The sequence below is a fragment of the Parus major genome, chromosome 4, assembly GCF_001522545.3.
Source record: "Parus major isolate Abel chromosome 4, Parus_major1.1, whole genome shotgun sequence".
NCBI lineage: Eukaryota > Metazoa > Chordata > Aves > Passeriformes > Paridae > Parus > Parus major.
The window spans coordinates 1360899-1379232 of record NC_031771.1 but is presented as its reverse complement, the minus strand read 5'-3'; the positions used below and the strand labels follow the sequence as shown (position 1 = coordinate 1379232).

Here is an 18334-nt window from a genome sequence, read left to right as displayed (position 1 = left end):
ATAGTTTTGGGCCCAGCTGGCAAAATATCACATGAAATGTGTTTTCAGACTCGAGTAATGTAAAATAAATGTCACTAACGGTGCTCAAGGTGGGCCTCTACAAGCACAGGACTTTGCAATGTACAGGCTCAAAAAAAAAAAAAAAAAGAAAAAAGGAAAAAACCAATAAATAGATGTATTTGTAGTGTAAAGGACTGAAATACAGGCAAGGCACTTTAACAATGTAGGGAGGATGACAAGGCTTTGCTTTGCCTCAGCTGAAGTGTAAAAGCAGTTGTAATTCCTGCAGAACTGGAGCATGGTCAGGTTCTGCGGCCTTGCTTGTTTGCTTTGAAGGTAACAGTGATGATAACCAAGAAAAATAACCACAATTACTCTCCTAGGCAAAAGAATAACAACAAATACATTCCTAGACAAAAGCCCTGGGGCTGGAGAACAGTTTGGTTGGCAGCATCAACAGCCCAGCATTAGGTAGCACTGTACCGGAAAATTACCTCCTCCTTGCAGCACAGGCGGTTTGAAAGAGGCGGTTTTTGAAAGAGGTGAGTGTATGTACAAACAGTTGTGTCTTTACTCTCTGCTGTTTAACTCATTCCCCCTGCTCTGGGTCCTGTTGCACTAGAGGTTCAGAGAAATGAGACTGAATGGGTGGTGAAACAGGTCTGGTTTATCTCGTGTTGCTGTTTAGTAGTGAAGTAGAAAATGAAGAGTTAGGAATGTGAGAAAAAGCAGGTATGTGTTTTGCAACAGAAATAAAAGTGGATTTCCTCGTGGCACTTGACCAGATCTTCCAGGCTCTGGAACTATTCTCAGGTTGGGGTAAGTCTTATTGTTCCTCATGAGGTGCAGAAGAAGAGAACATTTTGTAAAGTCGGACATAAAGTATTTTAAAGACTAAAGGAAGAATCAAGCACAGTTAAAACCTCAGCAGGATTTTTTCCTGGTTTGTCCTACAACAGTGTTTAACTGCTGCTCTCGGGCTGTGCTTTGTGTGCGAGCCAGACCCAGAGAAAGGGACTTTTGGCTGCACAGTGGACAGTTTGGAGGTTCAGAATTGGGGTTTCCTCACTTGTGTTGAATTTAATGTCTGGCTGGCTTGTGTTGCAGAGCGCAGCAATCCTGCATCCCTGCCTCTGTTCTGCAGCCTCTGAGAGCTGTTCTACACAATGGAGAAGGGAGGAAGGGGGGAAAAAAGGGCCATCTGTAGCTGCAGATGGGGATTTGTGGACGGGGTACAAGTTGCAGTCACTGAGTAAGCAGAGATGCCCAAAATATGTCACCTAAATTGACCAATCAGGCTGGGAAGGGGAGCATTAGGCTGTTTGGATGCGTGGTTGGACAGACCCACCCCAGCAACTGTGCAGCACACACAGGCAGCCAGGCACTCCGTCAGCTTCCCGCTGCGCCCCGCAGCCGGAGAGACGGGCTGCTCTTACCTGGCAGCTTGGCTCAGACCTCCTCCCACTGGCAGGTGGCTTTGGGCTTGTTCAGAACATGTTGCAAGAAGTCTTTTCCTCCTAATGTGTAGGGTTTTTAAAGGGATGATGTGAGATCTTTTATACTGTTTGTGAGCTCTGAGGTGCGGTTTGGTGATCAAGTATTGTGGTGCTGCAGTTGGTGAATGGATTGTGTTTTGTTTGACCAGGTGACAACTGGACTTGCTCCAATTACCTACATTTCTTTCCTGCTCTAGGAGATGACAAATGCCCTACAATGCCTACAATTCATTGGGGAGATGAGTTATAAGGAGAAAAGCTCCTCTGTCCTGTTCTTGGAGCAAGATTTTCTTAGGGTAGAAGCTGTATGCATTCCTGTACACCACATCCACTCAATATTATTGCAAGCTGGTGAACCTTTTCTTTGCATTTCCTTCCAAAAGAGCTCATCAAACCCAGCCTGCTGTCCATAGAAGTTTTTTTTTTTATTTTCTATTGAGTGTTCCAGGTTGCTGTTGACCTGCTTCAGGAGAGGGTAGTGCTGCAGAGCTGAGAGGTGGTGGTTTGGCAGAACTTTCTCTCAAAGCAGGCTGGCCAGTGCTGAAGGGACAGGTGGGTTCCCTGCACTCTGATGGACTGGTCTGGATAGACTGATAGAAATTAGGTAAAAGGAAGCCTAAATTGTGGCAGTATGAGTTCTCTGTATGAGGAAAACCTCAGTGAGGATGATGACCTCATGGAGCGGTATCTGAGGTGGAAATTTTGCAAGTAGGATCTTTTAAAGCCAGGGACCTTCCCATGAGGATCAGACACTCGTGCCTTAGCACACCTTTCATGTTGATACGCTTGCCCTAGCTTATGCTTATGTCAAAAAAGCCAAGCTGCGTTCCCTCAGAGGATGTTCTGAGGAGGCCACTGAGTCCTGCCTACACTTGAAGGACAGGAGGTGGGACAAGGTTTGTAACTGTGAAGAGCACTGTGTAGGGTTGTTGGTCGGTCACTGCATCCAAGTATGTGTCAGCTGGTTGTCTCCAGCCTAGCCTGGTGGCAGCTCCACCCGTTCTGCAGTGAGGGAGCTGTGTCTGCTGAAATGGAGTAGCTCTAGGCCTCCAGCAGCACAGCTGAGGTCACAGGTGCTCTGGGCAGGCCACAGAACACAGTAACCTGTCCAATGCGCTGCTCCTTGCTCCTCCCCAGGGGATTTTAGGGTGTCAGCGCTGCCTTGCCTAGGGAGCTCTTGAGATCGCTGTAAGAACTGGTGTGGAGCAGAGAAGGGGAGAGCAGTGTGACTGCTTTGGCTGCCTTTCCTTAGAAGCAGTGGCAGACAGGTGCCGGATGCAGCTGTAAAGCAGAGGCAAGGGGAGGTTCTGCCACAGGCTTGGGGCCTCAGAGCAGCTTTCCTGCAGCTGGGGGCTGGGATTCACACTGCCATGGCTGCTGCTGAGGGTGCGTTGGGGTTTCAGACCTCAGCTGACAGGCTGCACTTTGGCATCCTGCATTTGTCTGCCAAGCACCCAGAGCCAGGTTTTATTTCTGAGAGGGCACTTGTGACCATGGCAGTTCAGCCTTGCAAGCGTTTTCTTCGTCTGTATTTCATAACACTTGTTCTTTGATACGGCCGGTGTTTTGTGAGCTGTAAAGTGTGGTGAGAGCTGCAGAGCAACAAGCCTCCTTGTAATGCCTTTCAGGATGGCTCCATAATTAATGGTGCCACTGAAAATACTCCCTTTTACTTGGGGGCGAGGATAGTCTGCTTCACAAATCATCCAGATAAAAGCTGTATGCACAGCAGGTAGCATTTTCTTTAAGGTATGTTATCTTTCTCCACTTGCTTTAAAATTAACACCTACCCACTCTTCCCCGTTTGGGGAGCTGGCACAGGAGACTGGTGTGGGCTCCTGGCTGCTCCCATGTTTGACAGCAGAAGTGTCTGTGTTTCTGACACAGACTGTGTGACCTGGAGTCATTAAAACTTTATCCCTCAGTAATGTAAGAGCAGTGAAAAGAGAAATTCAGGTACCAGTGTGCTTGGCCAAACAGGTCACGGTGACAGTACCTTCGGTCGTGTTGGTGTTGCTGAGAATGAGGGCCTTAACTGAAATGCATGTCAGGGTTGTCAGGCAGCTCTCGCCTCTCCTTTCCTGGAGGTTGTTCTGTTTTCACAGGAGCTGTGATTCCTGGGAGCTGGCACACAGCTGCCACCAAGCTGTCTGCCTGCCCCAGCTATGTTTGGCCCCACTGTCCATTCTTGACACTGACTGGAAGTAGAGGTTCTTCCTCCCAGCCCTGCTCTGACTGTGGCTCCCTGCAGTCACTACGTGTCTTTACCTCTGTGCAACCTTTGGCTGTGGGCCCTGCTCTACATCGAGGCAAAGAGCGCATCAGCTTCTGGGTGTTGCTGTTCCCTCCCACTCTTTCCTTTCCCTGTACTCCTCGCTCCAAGTTCCCCGACTCTGTGCTTTCCCCACACCTCCTCCAAATTCCCCCTCCGCTTTCTCCCTCCTCCCCTTCCTCTCCCAACAAAGTCTTAGATCCTTCCCGCTTGTAATTTGTCGCTAATCAGCTGTCAGTGTCGGAGCAATGATGAGAGGTTCATCTCTTGCTGAGGGTAATGGCCTTAAAAGTCACCGAGTCAATGTCAATGGGATCGCTCCAATTCAATCAGAGCCCTGGATGAGGAATGGCCCCCGCTGACATTAGCACTCATTTTGAGCCCAAGCATCTGGGCCCTAGTAAATAACCATCAGTGGGTGGGTCCGGGGGACAGGTCATTAGCCCCACGAAAAATAAATATCGTTTCCCTTGATGGCTGCGAGTAATTTAGCTCAGACGAGGAAATTTCACCCTAGATTAAGTATGATGAGCCAATATCAGTCAGAGGAGGCCAAACAGTGAGAGCTTGATGAGATAGAGGGAAATTTATATGCAGCTGGCTGAATGCAAGATGAGTTTAAAGAAATGATATTCTCTTGTCCATGTGCAACGCCAGGCACTGCGTTCCCGTGGCTGACACCCCCTCCCCACGCCCTTGGGGCTCCCCCAGCGCACAGGCACACACCTGTGGGCTGCAAGTGGCACCCAGTGCCATCCCTGCCCTCCCCAGCAGCAGCAGCAGCAGCCCCTGGAGGCTCTGGTGCCAATGGCTTTCAGAAGCGAGGCCTCGGGGCGGCAGCGGCTCCTGGGGAGGCCCTGCCGTGGCCCTGGGCTGCCCTGGCCCTTCCAAGGCACAGAGGGGCTCGGTGGCACAGGAGGCTCTGCAGGCCAGTGCCTGCTCCTTCCCTCCTGCCTCCCTCTGCGTGTTTGCTCTGCGTGCTTTTTGTGTGTGTTACTTATTTAAGCCATCAATCCTGCACACGATACGCTCAGCAGCTATTAATTCCACCCCTCCAGCCCCTCTTTATTGGGAACACACATTGGGAGTTGTGTTTTATGTCTGCTGGAAACAGCAAGCAGACAGCGTCTTTCCCTCATTGGCCCAGCTCTGTATCCTGGAGCCGTGGCTGGAGGCTGCCTGGGCTCTGTCCTCCAGCTGTGGCTCGGAATACAGATCAGACGTGCTGCAGTAACCCGTGCAGCTCTTCCTCTTTGCCAGGCTTTTCACATGGATCCCGGGGGGACTGGGACACAAGTACAAGATCACCCCCGTGAGCTGGAATGCCAGAGGAAAACCAGAGCAGGACAAGAGCAGAAACCAATGGAAGGCACGTGGAGAAGTGGGCTATTTTGCTGAGGCTTGAAGGAGGGAATTAATAGTGGAAGGAAGCAAGAGGCCTTCTACAGCTATCGCACAATTTGGCTGTCTCTTGGAGGCCAGTTTCTTTGTGTTAGAGCCCATTAACTGCTAAGAACAGAATTCAGACTAATTATGTGATACAGTTTGGTGTCTTTTTCCTTCACTTTCACTTACCTGGTGCATTTCATTGTGCCTGAACAGTTGTATGTCTTCGCTTAAGTTTTCTGCTCACCCGGTGAAATATGTCAGCCAGGAAAGACCAAATATTTAGCTTGTCTGAGAGAGAGAAAAGAAAAAGCTTGATATAGATGGGAAGTAAGTAATTAATTCTGGAAAATGTTCTTAGATCTAAGTTTTTTATCCCAAACCAATGTAAAAACCTGTCCCTCTCTCTGCTGGTTTTTCTCTCTATCTGACTGTTAATATATTTATTTTTGAATACTGGAAATTCCTGAGGTATGAAAAATCACAATTTTTTTCTGGTGATATGATATTGTTAGCTGAAGAGTGAGGCTGCTCATTGTGGAGGGAGCAGAGATGGTTTTTTTTCTTGGAGGTGAAGCAGTAAAGCCAGCAAAAGTAACTGCAGTGACTGACCTGGGATCTGTTTTCAAAGGAGTGAACATTTTTCTGTCCTTCTTCCAGAACACTGAGGACATGGTTTTAACATACAGTGGTTCTTGGTGATGGAGTGAAGATGAGTCTCTCTCATCTCTAAAGCTTGTTTTGCATGTTCTTTGCCCCATCTCTTAAACTTCTCGAGTTCTGGGTGTAGCAGAGTTGCAGGCTCTGTTCCTATCACAGTAAAAAGTATTAATAATAAAGTGATGTGTAGTTCATATACAATAGCTGTTTCCCACCCTTGTCCCTGTTGGGACAAACCAAAAAATTGCTTGGCAGGATGTCATGGGCCTGAGTACAGACTCCTTTGGAGGGTGAGGGTCTGTGTTTGGAATGACTGACACCACATCTGTCTGTCCCTGGGGTGGCTCTGGCTGTGCCTGGGGTAGCTGGTAGCTCTGTGGCCTCTCGTGCAGGCAGCAGCAGTGCACAGCAGGTAGAGGTGTGCCTGTCAGCTCTCAAATGGGCCAAAATCCAACCTTCTCTGCAGCAGGATATGTGGAGCAGAATTTGGAGCTCTTTGCTGCATTTTCCTACAAAAAATGGACTTTTCCTTACTACCGGCTCTTGCTGGGGTATTTCAGTCTTAAATATTTTCTTTGTGTTGTGCATTAAGTTCCAGCAAACCTTGGTGGGCTAAATTCTGACCTGCATAGGCAGGTGGAAAATTAGCAGAGTTACAGCCCCTTGGGATAACCCTGCCTTTGGCCCTAGGCCCACCCTGCTGCCTTGCCAAAGCAGAAATTGCTAGTCCTGGGTTTTTCCCTTTTTTTTTTTTTTTTTTTTTCTTCTTTGTTTTTTCCTGCTGTGTGATCATTCTCTCTGACACAGTATCTGTCTCCTGATCTCATGTGTTGGTGCATGAGCAAATTGATGGGCAAACCATTGACAAAGTCCTGATGGTGCAGGGGCTGATGATGAATTGGGGCCCATTACAGCAGGTATTGTGCACATTCTACCAGCTGACACCGAACTTCCCTCCTAATGCCAGTTTTCTTCTATCTGGGAAATGGATTGGATGCCGGCTTCTTCCAATTAAAGCCAGTGAGGTCATACACGTCCTAATTACAGGCTAGCCTTTTGTGTCTAAATGTGACAGACATGTGCTTGGGAAATTGCTTTTAATGCCTAAATAAACATGATGAACTCCATGGCAGATTTGAATCGCAATTGGAAGTGCTCAGCCCCTGGAGTGCCGGGCTGACGTGGTGACAGCCACTTGTGCTACTGACCCCTGCTTGGGATCTCTGTTCCTGGCACAGCACTGCCACTTTGTGTGGGGGCCCTCACCCACCCTTCCCCTCGCTCTGGACAGGACTGTTTCACAAACATATGGGGCAGGAACGCTCAGGAGAGCGACACTGCTCTCCTGTAAGAGGAGGAGAGGACAGGGACCGAGGCAAATTGAGTTTACACCAACAGCAGGGGCGGATGAACGAGCGGGTCTAAGACAAATCCCCAGTACAACACAGGGGGGTTAAACATAGACTTGGAGTACTCCTGAGAAATCACAAGTGACTGCCATCACCATCCAGGCTGGGGGATGTCTCCACATGGGCAAATTCTGCTCCCAGGTACTTAGGGAGAAATCTGGACTGTTTCCAGACAAGCAAAACTAGTCACTCCTCATTCAGACCACAGGCATAATGTTGCCCTCCTGCATTAAAGCTTTGAGCACAAGGGGACAAGATCTGTGTAGATATCCAGGAAGAATCTTTTGGGGATATATGCATGTTAAATAATGCACTTAGTGCTGGACCAAAGGCAATGTAAGTGTTGTGCTTTATTTGACACTGGAGGCAAAGTGCTCCGCTTCCCAGGCAGCTTGCTCTTGCTTGCATATGTATTAGTTTCTACTGGTAGTATTCCCTGCAGGATTGTTTAAACTGGCTAAAACCTTGCTTGCTGTTCTCCTGTATTTTATAATGGTTGGCAATACTCACCAGCAGTCACACATACCTGCTGTGCCTGGCTCTGCTTGCTTGTTCCCTAGGGCAAAGCCTGTGTGCAAAGGTTGGAGCCTTGGAAACTCTGATTACCTGTGAAAATCAGTAACTCTGTTTGTGGTGTCCAGAACAGTGGTGCTGTTGCAGAATGAGTATGGAGGAGAGGTGGCCATAGGCACACCTTGTCCTTGAGCTCTCATGATTTCTGGCCAGGCACTGAGGTGTGTTCCAGGCTGCAGTGTGAGAGGAAATGTGCTTGGGGCTCGGCCTGTGAGGATGTGCCTTGCTACAGTAGCACCTGAACTCTCTGAACCAGGTTGGACTGACACCCAACACAGCCCTGAAGCTTTACCTCAAAGAAGTCTCATTGCATCCCTTCAAACCCAGGGATCCTAAAATCCTTCCTGGGTCCCATGCACAGGTAAGTGCTCTGCCCATGTGTGTGTTGGAAGGAGACCTGAGCATGCTCTTGTCTCCCACCCTGATTTTCCAGCATCATGCCTTGCTCAGTGTGTCAATGCCATCAATGCTGTCACCAGAATCACACAGGTATCTTGACCTCAACAAAAAGTTTTCTGTCACAGGTAAATGTCTTTCCAAAAGCAGGGTGGAGGAAAGGTCTTGGGGTTTTAGAGTGTGAGAAACATCCAAAAGCCAAGGGCTTCTGTCAGGTCAGAGCCAATTAAAAAAAATAAATCTTTAAGGACAAAGGACTTTATTTAAGGAGTGACTTAGGTATATCTTGCCTTCTAAGCCATGCTTTGATCAGGAAAGGCTTGGCTCAGGAAGGTGGGTATTGGTGATGCCTTGTATCCCTAACTTTTAGTGTCCAGTTGCCATGTGAGCCTTCAAGGCTGTACCCTGTTTGACGAGTTCCATATATTTGCTGGCTTTCCATAACAATCTAACCAAGCCTTCTATTGTTCAGAAGTAAGCAGCCTTCCCTCAAGACCAGGGAGAGAGAATTTAAAACCAGTGCAGTTGGCAGTGGGTAATGGGCATGGTGGCATTTGTGGTGCAGGGCAGACTGGCCCCCAGGCTGGCTGAGGCCAGGGATGCCATTTGGGCTGCTTGAGGCACTGTGGTGAGGCAGGGGCTGGCAGAGCCTGGTTTAGCCTGCCCTCGTGGATGAACACAGCATCATAAGTATGTGCATAAATTGAAATTGCGAGCAGCTCTCTTCAAGTGGGTGCTTGAGGTTATGTGCTGGCATAGGCACCCAGCTGGACTGAGACTCATCCTGACAGGTACTTTCCCATGGAACAGATCAGCATATTTGCCTGTGTGTCATGGCCCAAATCTTTTAATGCTGCCTGAGCAGAGCGTGCTGTCTGCCTGCTCCGTGGTGGGACGAGCGCCCTGGTGCAGGGCCGGAGCGATTCCCTCGGCAGGCTGTATTTTCTCCTTTGAACTGACGGGTGTCAAACCCACAGTGGTGTCAAGACAGATGTGAAGTGCTCAGGGCTCACGGTAATGTATCATGCCCTGTTGTTTTATATTGATAGCACACTGGCACAATTTACGTCAGCTATTCTGCCTTACCTTGAACTGTAAGGCACAGCAGCTGTTGAGTTTATATTTACAGCACTGTAAGTGTTTAGGCCATGCTTCTGACAAAGCACACACATATTTCATGATGCTCTGCAGCCTCCTGGGCTCTGACAGATCCTTCGCATGGACGGATGGTGAAGCGCTGGGTGAGAGTCAGAGAGGGGTCTGCTCTGAAGATGGGCTGTAAATTGCTGTTGAAGTAAGATGTTGGTTCTCTCCAACCAGCAACCTGTTTTCATGATCCTTGCAGATCTGAACTTGAGCTGTCTTCAAATGTGTCAGTTCTCTCTCAGGTTTGGTTGCAGCAGACTGGTCTGCACAAAAGTTAGCTGAGAAGTGGAAAGTACAGAGTGTGAATGGGTTTTATCTTCCCTTTCCCTTTAAGCCTTCCTTTCCTTTCCCCTTCCTTTTAACTCTGCTTTAATCAGTGTTAAGGGTTAAAAATGTGAATAAAATCTGGGAGCATTAATAGCAAGACTAGGTGGGAGTTGTTGTGGAGTCAGAGCTGAGTCTGGATACGTTGCTGAATCTCAGTCTCAGCCCAGATGAGCTGAAGCATGAAATGAAGCCTTTATTACCCCGGGATGTGTGCTGTGTCCTGGCACAAGAGAGGGCTGTTGGTTGCAGCTCTGCAGAGGTTTTCTGTTCCCTGCAAATGATGTAACATCAACGCTGTTTATTTGGCACAAGGTGGGGATATTAGGGGAATAAACAGGTCTTGCCAGTAAGAGATTCATTCCTAGGGTGATTTGTAATAGCATCAACCAATCCATTTTAAATGACCTGGCTCCCGCAGGCATGGGGCTTTCTGGAAGACGAGGAGTGCTTGGGCAGCCAGAATAACAGCTCTGAGCTCTCTCTAACTTCTTGGGAGGCTGTGGCAGTGCCCTGCAGGTGCAGGATGCTCCTCTCATTCCTGTTTGTCTTAGCAGGCATGAGAGTAACATTTCCCAGAGAACATGGCAGGTAAGTCGGCCCTGCTGCAGGCTCCTGGTGTGAGCTTGAGGTAGGCCAGAACCCTCAGATGTATTTGTACATTGACTCCCAAGTGATATCCTGAGGCTGAAGTGTCTCAAACAGTCTGGGTCCTGCTCTCCTTGGCATCACAGATACTTTGCCCTGCCACAATCAAGATCTATCCTGGCAAACCTGCTCCATCTGCAAAGACTGTTTTTCCCTCCCTCGTCAGGGTGTTGTGAGGATAAACACAGCAGAGATTGCCAAGTGCTTATTGATAATAGGAGCCATATAACTACCTGACATGGACATGCTGCTCTTTTGTTTATGTGCCTGGTAAGAAAAGTATTATTTATCCATGCAGCATCCTCTGAGAATGGAGAGCTCCCTCTGGGCTGCACCTGATGCATTCAGGCTGATCAATTCTGTCCCTGCCATCATCCTCTACCTTATTCCCACACCCTATAACCCACCCATTAGCTGTTTTCTTCACTGGAATTCGCTTACAGTGGGCACCATCTCTGCCTTGTGCGTAGGACCCTTCCCCCTCCCTCTGCAGAGCGCTGTGGTACAAAAGCAAGTTCCTGGTGGGAATTTGCTGTTCCTTTTCTGTCCAGATGGCCCTTCTGAGCCCCACTTGACCTCTCACAAACAGGCTCTGGACTCAGAAGCAGGAACTAGCAGGCTTCATCCTCTACTTCACCACAAACTGTGAAGAGCTTGGGCAGGAGGTTGGCTTCAGGGGGAGGCAGCGTATCGGAACACATTGGAAAAGCCACCTCATGCGAGGAAATGCGGGGAAGCAAATGAGTGATTGCTGTCGTGCCTGGAGCTGGGACTCGCTTTCCAGCAGGGCTGGGGGGGCCTGCAGACCCCCGCTGAAACAGAGAACTCCCTCGGGTGTCTGGTGTACATGTCCATTCCCAGGGGTCCCTTCCTCCTGGAGCGGGCAAGGGGACACTGCTCAGTCCTGCTCTGGCTGCCCCTTTGGAGTTTGTCCCCAGGAGCCTCTTCCCTGTGCACTGTGGGTGCCCCTTGCTGTGTCTGTTCTGTCCCTTCCAGCAGTGGCTGTTGGTGGTGGCCGTGGCAGGGCTGGAACCCTGATGGGGAGGGTGGCACTGGCACCTCCAGGCTAAGTGACAAAGGCACACACTCAAGGCTTTAGCAACAGAGGCCAAACCCGGCCTGTGTGTAACAGCACGGGCAGGTTTGGTTGGACAACAACCTGATGTGCAGGGGATGAGTGTCTGTAAGCTCTTCCAGGTAAGAGTTTGAGCTGGACTCCTTGGAGCATCCCTAAATGGTGGTGCAGAAAAGTCATTATTAGTACTGCCAGCAGTGTGTGGGTGCTGGAGTAGGGTCCACCTGAGAGTAATTCTACTGAATTAGTGTAGTGCTAAGTTATGGTTGGGTGTTCATCTGTTGTGTTCCTCTGTTTTCTCCTGGAATGAGTCTTTCAATTCTTTCAAGACTAAGACAAAAGTCTAAGAAGGCCTACAGAAGGCCTAAAATGCATGGCCACTTGATAGTCCTTTGTGCTTTTTTTTTTTTTCCTTAGTGACAGAGAAAATATTTTAAGTTTTTAAATATTAGAAAATTATGATCTAGCTATTTTTATAAAAATAGTCTTTTTTTCACAATTACATCATTCAGCCCTGATTCTGTGCTGCTGGAGGCAGCTCAGAGGCAGTTTCTATTTGCTTATTTCTCTTCTCTCATCATAGCAGAGTTTTGGATCCTGCCATATCTCTTTTTCCTCCTCTTGCCTGATGACTGTTCACCTCAGTGAATCTTCATCAGTGCAGTTTTGAAATTAACGCTTCAGAGCCTACTGTTGCTTTTAGGGCATCCAGTTCCAGTGACATCTCTGTGGAATGCTTGTCATTGTAATAAGTTTCCAGTGGGTGTAAATCCCAAATTTGACCAGTTTCCCCCTAAATCTCTGGGCTGGAATCGGGTACAAACTGTTTACTAAAGCTGTACCTGCCACTGTTCCCAGGCCGAGGTTTTACCCCAGCAGCTGCTACTAAACTCTGAGGGCTCCAGCCCTTGGCCCTATGCTGGCAGCACCCTCGAAGTGCAGGTTATCAAACACAAGGCAAAGGCTTCAGAGCAGACATGCTCAATTCCCAGTGTCACTGTCAGCAAGGCAGGATGGCAGTGCTGCCTGGGTGTCAGCTGTAGGAGAGGAGCGTGCCTGTCCCTGAATCGCCGTCCAACGGAACAGCGAGATCATCCTGTTTGTGAAATGATGGCATTTTAATCCACTGCAAAAAGCAGCTTCAGCTGGCCAAGTTCCTCTTCTTTCTCCCCCTTTTTTTCCCCTCCCCTTTCCAGCTCTCATTCACTGCAGCTAAAAGGTGGCCAGAAAGACTTTGCCGAGTTCCCTTCCAGCAGTATTCTCTCCAGAACCAAGACATCCTCTGCTTTTTACTTCTGGCAGCAGCAAATTTCGAGGAGTGATTTATAAAGTTCAAGGCCTGGGGGCTTTGTAATGGAGACACTGACAGACCCTTAACTGGAGCATTGTGGAATGCAATACCAGAATACATCGAATAATATTCGTGAATCTGCCATAATGCTGGATATTATCACTCATTATCATTGTAAGAAAGGGGTGATTAAACTAATAGTTACTGAAAGACATTTCTGGTGACAGGAGGCAATGATGAGAATGAACTGACCTCAGTATACATTTAGAACTGGGAATAATGGGAAGTGGCAGGAAGCCAATAAGTGAACATGGCCCACAGCTCGGATCAATGAATTACTTTTTTTCTGCTTTACAGCAGTACATGGTGTTTAATGAAAAATCAATAGCCCCCTGTAACTCAGAGCCGTAATCAATTGTCTGACCTGAAGCTTTCCCTTTTTTCTTTTTCCCTTTCCTCCCTCCCCTCCCAGGGATGGTGTCCTGGGCTGATGACACAATTCACTTGCGAGGGGCAGTACTTCACCAGGCTCACAGAGGGAACCTGACAAAGCCCCACTGCAATTTATACCAACAGCAATGTAGGTATTTATATGGAAAATCTGGGGATAGACTCGGCCAGCTGTTGCCTTTTGCAGAGAAGTCAGAGCCATGCTTATGGCAGGTGGGTCATGTCATCAGGCCTTAGGCCCCTGGTGCCTGCCAAGGACGTCCAGGGGGGTTGTTTGAAGATCAGGGAAGGGAGAACATCAGTGTTGGAAGTTGATGGGAAATCCACCCCAGGCAGCAGTGCCTGCTGACTTTAGAAGGAGGATCCATAATGCTGGGTGTTGGGATGTAGTCTGTGATGTATTCCAGGAAGAAGTTGCTGTCTGAATTGTGCAGTGAAGTTGAGGAGATGTTGCTGGTAATGCTGCGGGGTCTCTGCAAGGTCTTACTGGGCTGCACTGACAGCAGGTGTGATGTGGGTCTCCTATGATTGCTCCTGATTTGCATCAGTGAGGTCAGGAAGGAAAATCACTAATAAGCCCCTCATCTCAGCAAGTCCCTGGAAAGGACTGATTTTGGAAAGCTAAGGCTTTAAGAGCTACTTGGCTGGAGGTTTGGTTGGTTGATTGGCTGGTTGGTTGGCTGGGGTTTTTTGAGTTATTTGGTTTGGGGTTTTTTGTGTCTTCCATCTCCCTCGCTGGCTCCTTGCTCTGGTCTTGTCACCAACTGCCAGAATCAAAGATGGTCTCCAAGGGAAGGAAGTGAAGCGTTGACAATGGTGAGGACCTGTTTGCTGCAGGATTGTTCCCAACAGCCTGTTCCTGATGGTGTTACTCAGCCTCCTTCTGAATGCCTCAGAGACAAAAGGGCACCTTTTGCCATGGCAAGGAAGCTCTCAAATGGCAAGGTTTCTGCTCATAACCTGAGCTCTAAGGTATCACCTCAGTCTGTTGGTTTGGGTCTCTCTTTAAGCACTGACTAAGCACTTTTCTTTTTTGATGCATTGGAAAGATCAATGGCTTAAGCTAACATTTCCAGCATCTCGCTGCTTCCTCACTCCCCCGGCCCCCTGCTCCTTGTTGTAGCAGGGAGGAGAAGAGAAGAGAAGAAGCGTGTCTCTGGGGTCTGACGGCTCCCTTCTGCTGCTCCGTGTCCGTGGCTGCTGCTGTGCCTGCTGGCTGAACGGCTGATGTCCTGGCACCGGCACAGCGCCGGGCCTTGGCGGGAAGCGCAGCTCACGCAGCATTGCCAAGCTCCTCTTTCCAGGGATTGTGTGTGCCACGGCTCTCGCTTGGTGACACGTGCTGCAGCCTTCTGAATTCCCTTTCCATGGGGCTGAAGTGCAGGTGCCTCGGGGAGAGAGGGGGCATGATGGGACCTGGGTCGGCTGGGGGAAATGCTGGGATGGAGATGGCAGGTTTTCTGAGGAGCACGGATTCAGTCATGCGTTTTTTGGTCTGTTTCAGAGCTTTGGGTGGAAACTGGATGGGAAGAGAATGTTCCATGTCAGAGCTGCACAATTGCCTGTGTCCTCCTCTCCTGGGAGTGGGGATGCCTTCCCTGTCCACGGACATGCTGGGACAGTGTCTGTCAGTGCCCTCTCCAACCTTGGCTGGACAGGCAGTTATGGCCCCAAGGTAGGCTGACCTCAGGGGAAACCATGTGCTCTGAGCATGTCTCCACAGCAATGATGTGCATTCCCACTCCTTCTTCATTCTCTCACCAGTGCTCTGCCTTTAGTGACTGGTCTTCCCTGTGGTATGTCCTGCTGGCCTCTTTGCTTGGAAAATACACTTTGGGGTTGAGGACAAGCTCCTTGTACATCTAGACTGCTCCTGAGAGGTGCTGGGGGAGGAAAATGCCTACTGTACTGCGTAGGAATGTGTTTGGGTCTTGGAGTTCTCTGTTCCAAAAGGATTTACAGGATGATTCCTTGCCCTGCTCTACAGCTCTTGAGATTTGGAACAAAGGGAGTGGGGTTTACTTAGAAAGAACATGTTCTGGGGTAGCTGAGCAGCAGTCATTTTGGGACTGCTCTGAAACTGTTCTGGAATTGGGAGAGAGAACTGGATGCAGCACTCAGAACACTAAACTGGTTTTGCATATCATGTTTGGCTCTGAAGACACATTTATTGCTTTTATTCCTCTGTGATCCCAGTTGTCACACTGTTGTGCTGCTGTGGGTGCAAGCCAAGCAGACTTCACTTAGTCTCTTCTGTCCTGTACCTCCCAGAACTTCACCTGGTCTCAAAGAGGACTGGCTGAGGGCTTTGGGAATGGGCCTCAGGAGAGATGATGCCTTAAATGCAAAGAAAAGGGAGAGTAAAACTCTTTGCTGGAAATCTTGCTCACTCCCCAGCATCACATTTGTGGTTCTGAACTGCCTTCCCAGTTGCTGGCATGCTGGATGCAGCAGGAAGCAAAAATGCTGCTGTTAACGGTGCTGGGAGTCAGAGGGCCCATGAAACTCCCAGTCTGGCTTATGCCAACCTCCTCCTGCCAGCGGAGCGAGTGATTCCACAATAACCCCGGATTGCTGCAATGGCAGCTTGGCAGGTGGCTGTGGAGCAACGAGGAGCTCTCAAGCTGTGGTAGAGCACTGCATGGCAATGATGTAACAGCCACATCCCACCCGAGCCCTGAACAAACAGGACCAGCTTCTCCATGGGTGTAAACTGGGGGAGCGGCACCGACCACGGCGGCCGAGGCCTCAGCCCCGGGGCTGCTCACCCACGTCTTGCCATCAATCTCTGCAGTGCCATTTGGAGATGAACCTGTATTTTACCTTCTGCTGCTTGTCTTAATTGATTTCTATTTTTTTAAAAATTCTGTTTGTTAATTCACGTAGTGTCTTTGGCCGAGCAATTATATGCATGGCCATATTGTGTGAGTGCAGCAGTCTGGTGCGGCGCAAGGAGCGCCACATCATGTGAGACGTTTCATCTCCACCAGTAACCTCGGCACCGTGGCAAATGAATACACCAGCACAGTACAGGCAGGAGAGATGAGATGCATTGACCGCTGCCCCTGCTCACCAGAGAAATGTCATTCTTTCAGAATTTTTTTTCCCCCCTTTCTTGTTTTCCCGACACATTTTGGTCCCCTTTTCGCTTCTCCCCTTTTCCCTTAAGTAGAGATGACACAGATCAATACCTTTGATGGAAAGTAATAATCAGGCCTATTAAGTGACAAAGGTTTACTCTGTAACAGCTGTGCTGGCGGGAGAGGAGAGCTTGTCTGACTAATGAATCATGAAACAATCAGGCAGTAGCCATTTGTGTTTAGATCTGTAAATATGGTGTGGTTCAAGTGCCAGACCATCTCCAGCACTCCAGCTGGGGGCACAGATGGTCCACATTCAGCACAGCACAAGTGTAAAGAAAAGCCTCCCTCCTTCCCCCTCTCCTGCCTGTCCCACAGTGCCCCTCCCAAAGGAGAGAGCAGCCAGCTTGGGGATACACTTGGGCTGTGGGTATGAATCCTGAAGTTGCCCTTCCACATTCAGCAGCTCCCAGCAAAATGCCTGCTCCCTTGCTTGTCCAAGACACAAAAAAAACAGGAAACCCCTCAAAATCTATGTGCTGTATAAGGACTTTAATGTTTTGGGCTGAAACATTGGAATTTATTCCTTGCTTTCCATCCCTTGGATTTGTTCCTTATGCTCTGCTGATACCTTTCCTTCCGCAAGCCATTGTGATGTCCACTTGTTAGTCCTGAAGGGCAAGTGAGTGACACAGCAGGAATTCTGAACTAAATTGCAGGAGCAGAGCCTGGTGTGAGAGGGAAGGAAGTAAAGTTGTCAGGGATTTCAGACTCTTTCCACTCTCTTGACTTGAGCTGGGAGTGCTACTCCCAGTACTGGGGGTTGAGGCAGCCCCTTTCTCGGCCTCCTATGGGAGGCTGGCTGTCCAAGGCACAGGGGTGCCAAAGGCAGAAAGAGCTGAGCATGCAGGTAACCCATTGCCTGGGGTTGGTGCTTTTGGGGCAGTGAGCCTGTGCTGCTGAGACATATTTTGTTTGCAATATATATATATAAAAATATAATTATTTATTTATTTATTTATTTATCTATATATATATTTCTGTCCTTACTCTGCTGGAATTACAGGGTGTACTCAAAAGCATTTAATAAATGTTTTGTTGTCTTTTAGTCTCCTGACAGGGAGGTGGTGGTGGGACACAATTATTTGGATTGGTCCATGGGAGGAAATGATGGATTATTAGCGCTGTGATCTGCTTTTCAAAGGCCTCCAAAGGAGGCAGTACTGCCAGAAGCAGGGGAAGGACTTGCCATTCTTATTTTGGTATTTATGTCTCCTAGGCATATCCAGCTAGCTACCATCTCTGCTCATTTCTGTTGATTTCTTTTAGAGGTTGTTATTCCCTCAGTAGCTTCCCACCTTCAAGGAATACTCTTTCCAGTGGTTCTGGCCTGAGGCTCCAGCTCTGTCCTGTGGGGTTTTGTTCTGTGCTGCATCTTCTGTGCTGGTACTTGCTCACACAGCAATGTACTGCAAATGAGAGTCAGGGAAGGCATTTCTCTGCTTGGTCATTTATGCTCACATCACTCTTGCTGTATATATAACTCTACAGGACACCAGCCAGTGAACAGACACATCCCCAGTTTATGTGAATCACAGGTAGGTCTCTCTGCCTCCACTACCTTCTTCTGACTCCTCCAAGGGCCTAGAAATGTATAAACGCTGCTCAGGACAAATGATGTAAAATATTGTGGGATTCCCCCCATCACCTGCCTTTTGGACTGTAACTTGCACTGTGTGAGTTGAGATATGCTAAAGAGCTGTATACAGACCTGTCAGAATTTCAGAGGTGTCAGCAAGAGAGAGTGAAGGTTGGCTTTGCTTGAGGTGGTTTTAAACTCTGATCCTTTTTCTCTCTCCCTCTGTGAAAAGTGCTTTGGGACTGAAGTTACAGACCAGCACTGCTCAGTGCAGTCCACTGACCAAAAGGTCCTGAATCTAGAAGCAAATATATAGTTTTGATGTCTCAACATATTTGGAGAGGTGTGTAAAGCACTGGCGAAGTCACTTGAATTCAGAGGACTTCAAAAAGAAAACTATTTGAAGTGTAGAATGAGGCCAAGGTGAGCAAAAAGCACAGAAGAAGCAGATGAAGACTGTGTGAGTGCCATAGCTCAGCCCTTCAGTGG

General features: G+C 48.7%; 1 long non-coding RNA gene across 1 annotated transcript in view; it reads left to right on the top strand.

The window, feature by feature from the left end:
* LOC107202915 overlaps positions 1-18334 on the top strand; it is a 49762-nt gene that overhangs the window by 10890 nt on the left and 20538 nt on the right. Inside the window, exon 3 of the long non-coding RNA XR_004497113.1 lies at positions 14631-14801. This is a non-coding gene — a long non-coding RNA (uncharacterized LOC107202915). The remainder of the gene's footprint in view (positions 1-14630; positions 14802-18334) is intronic.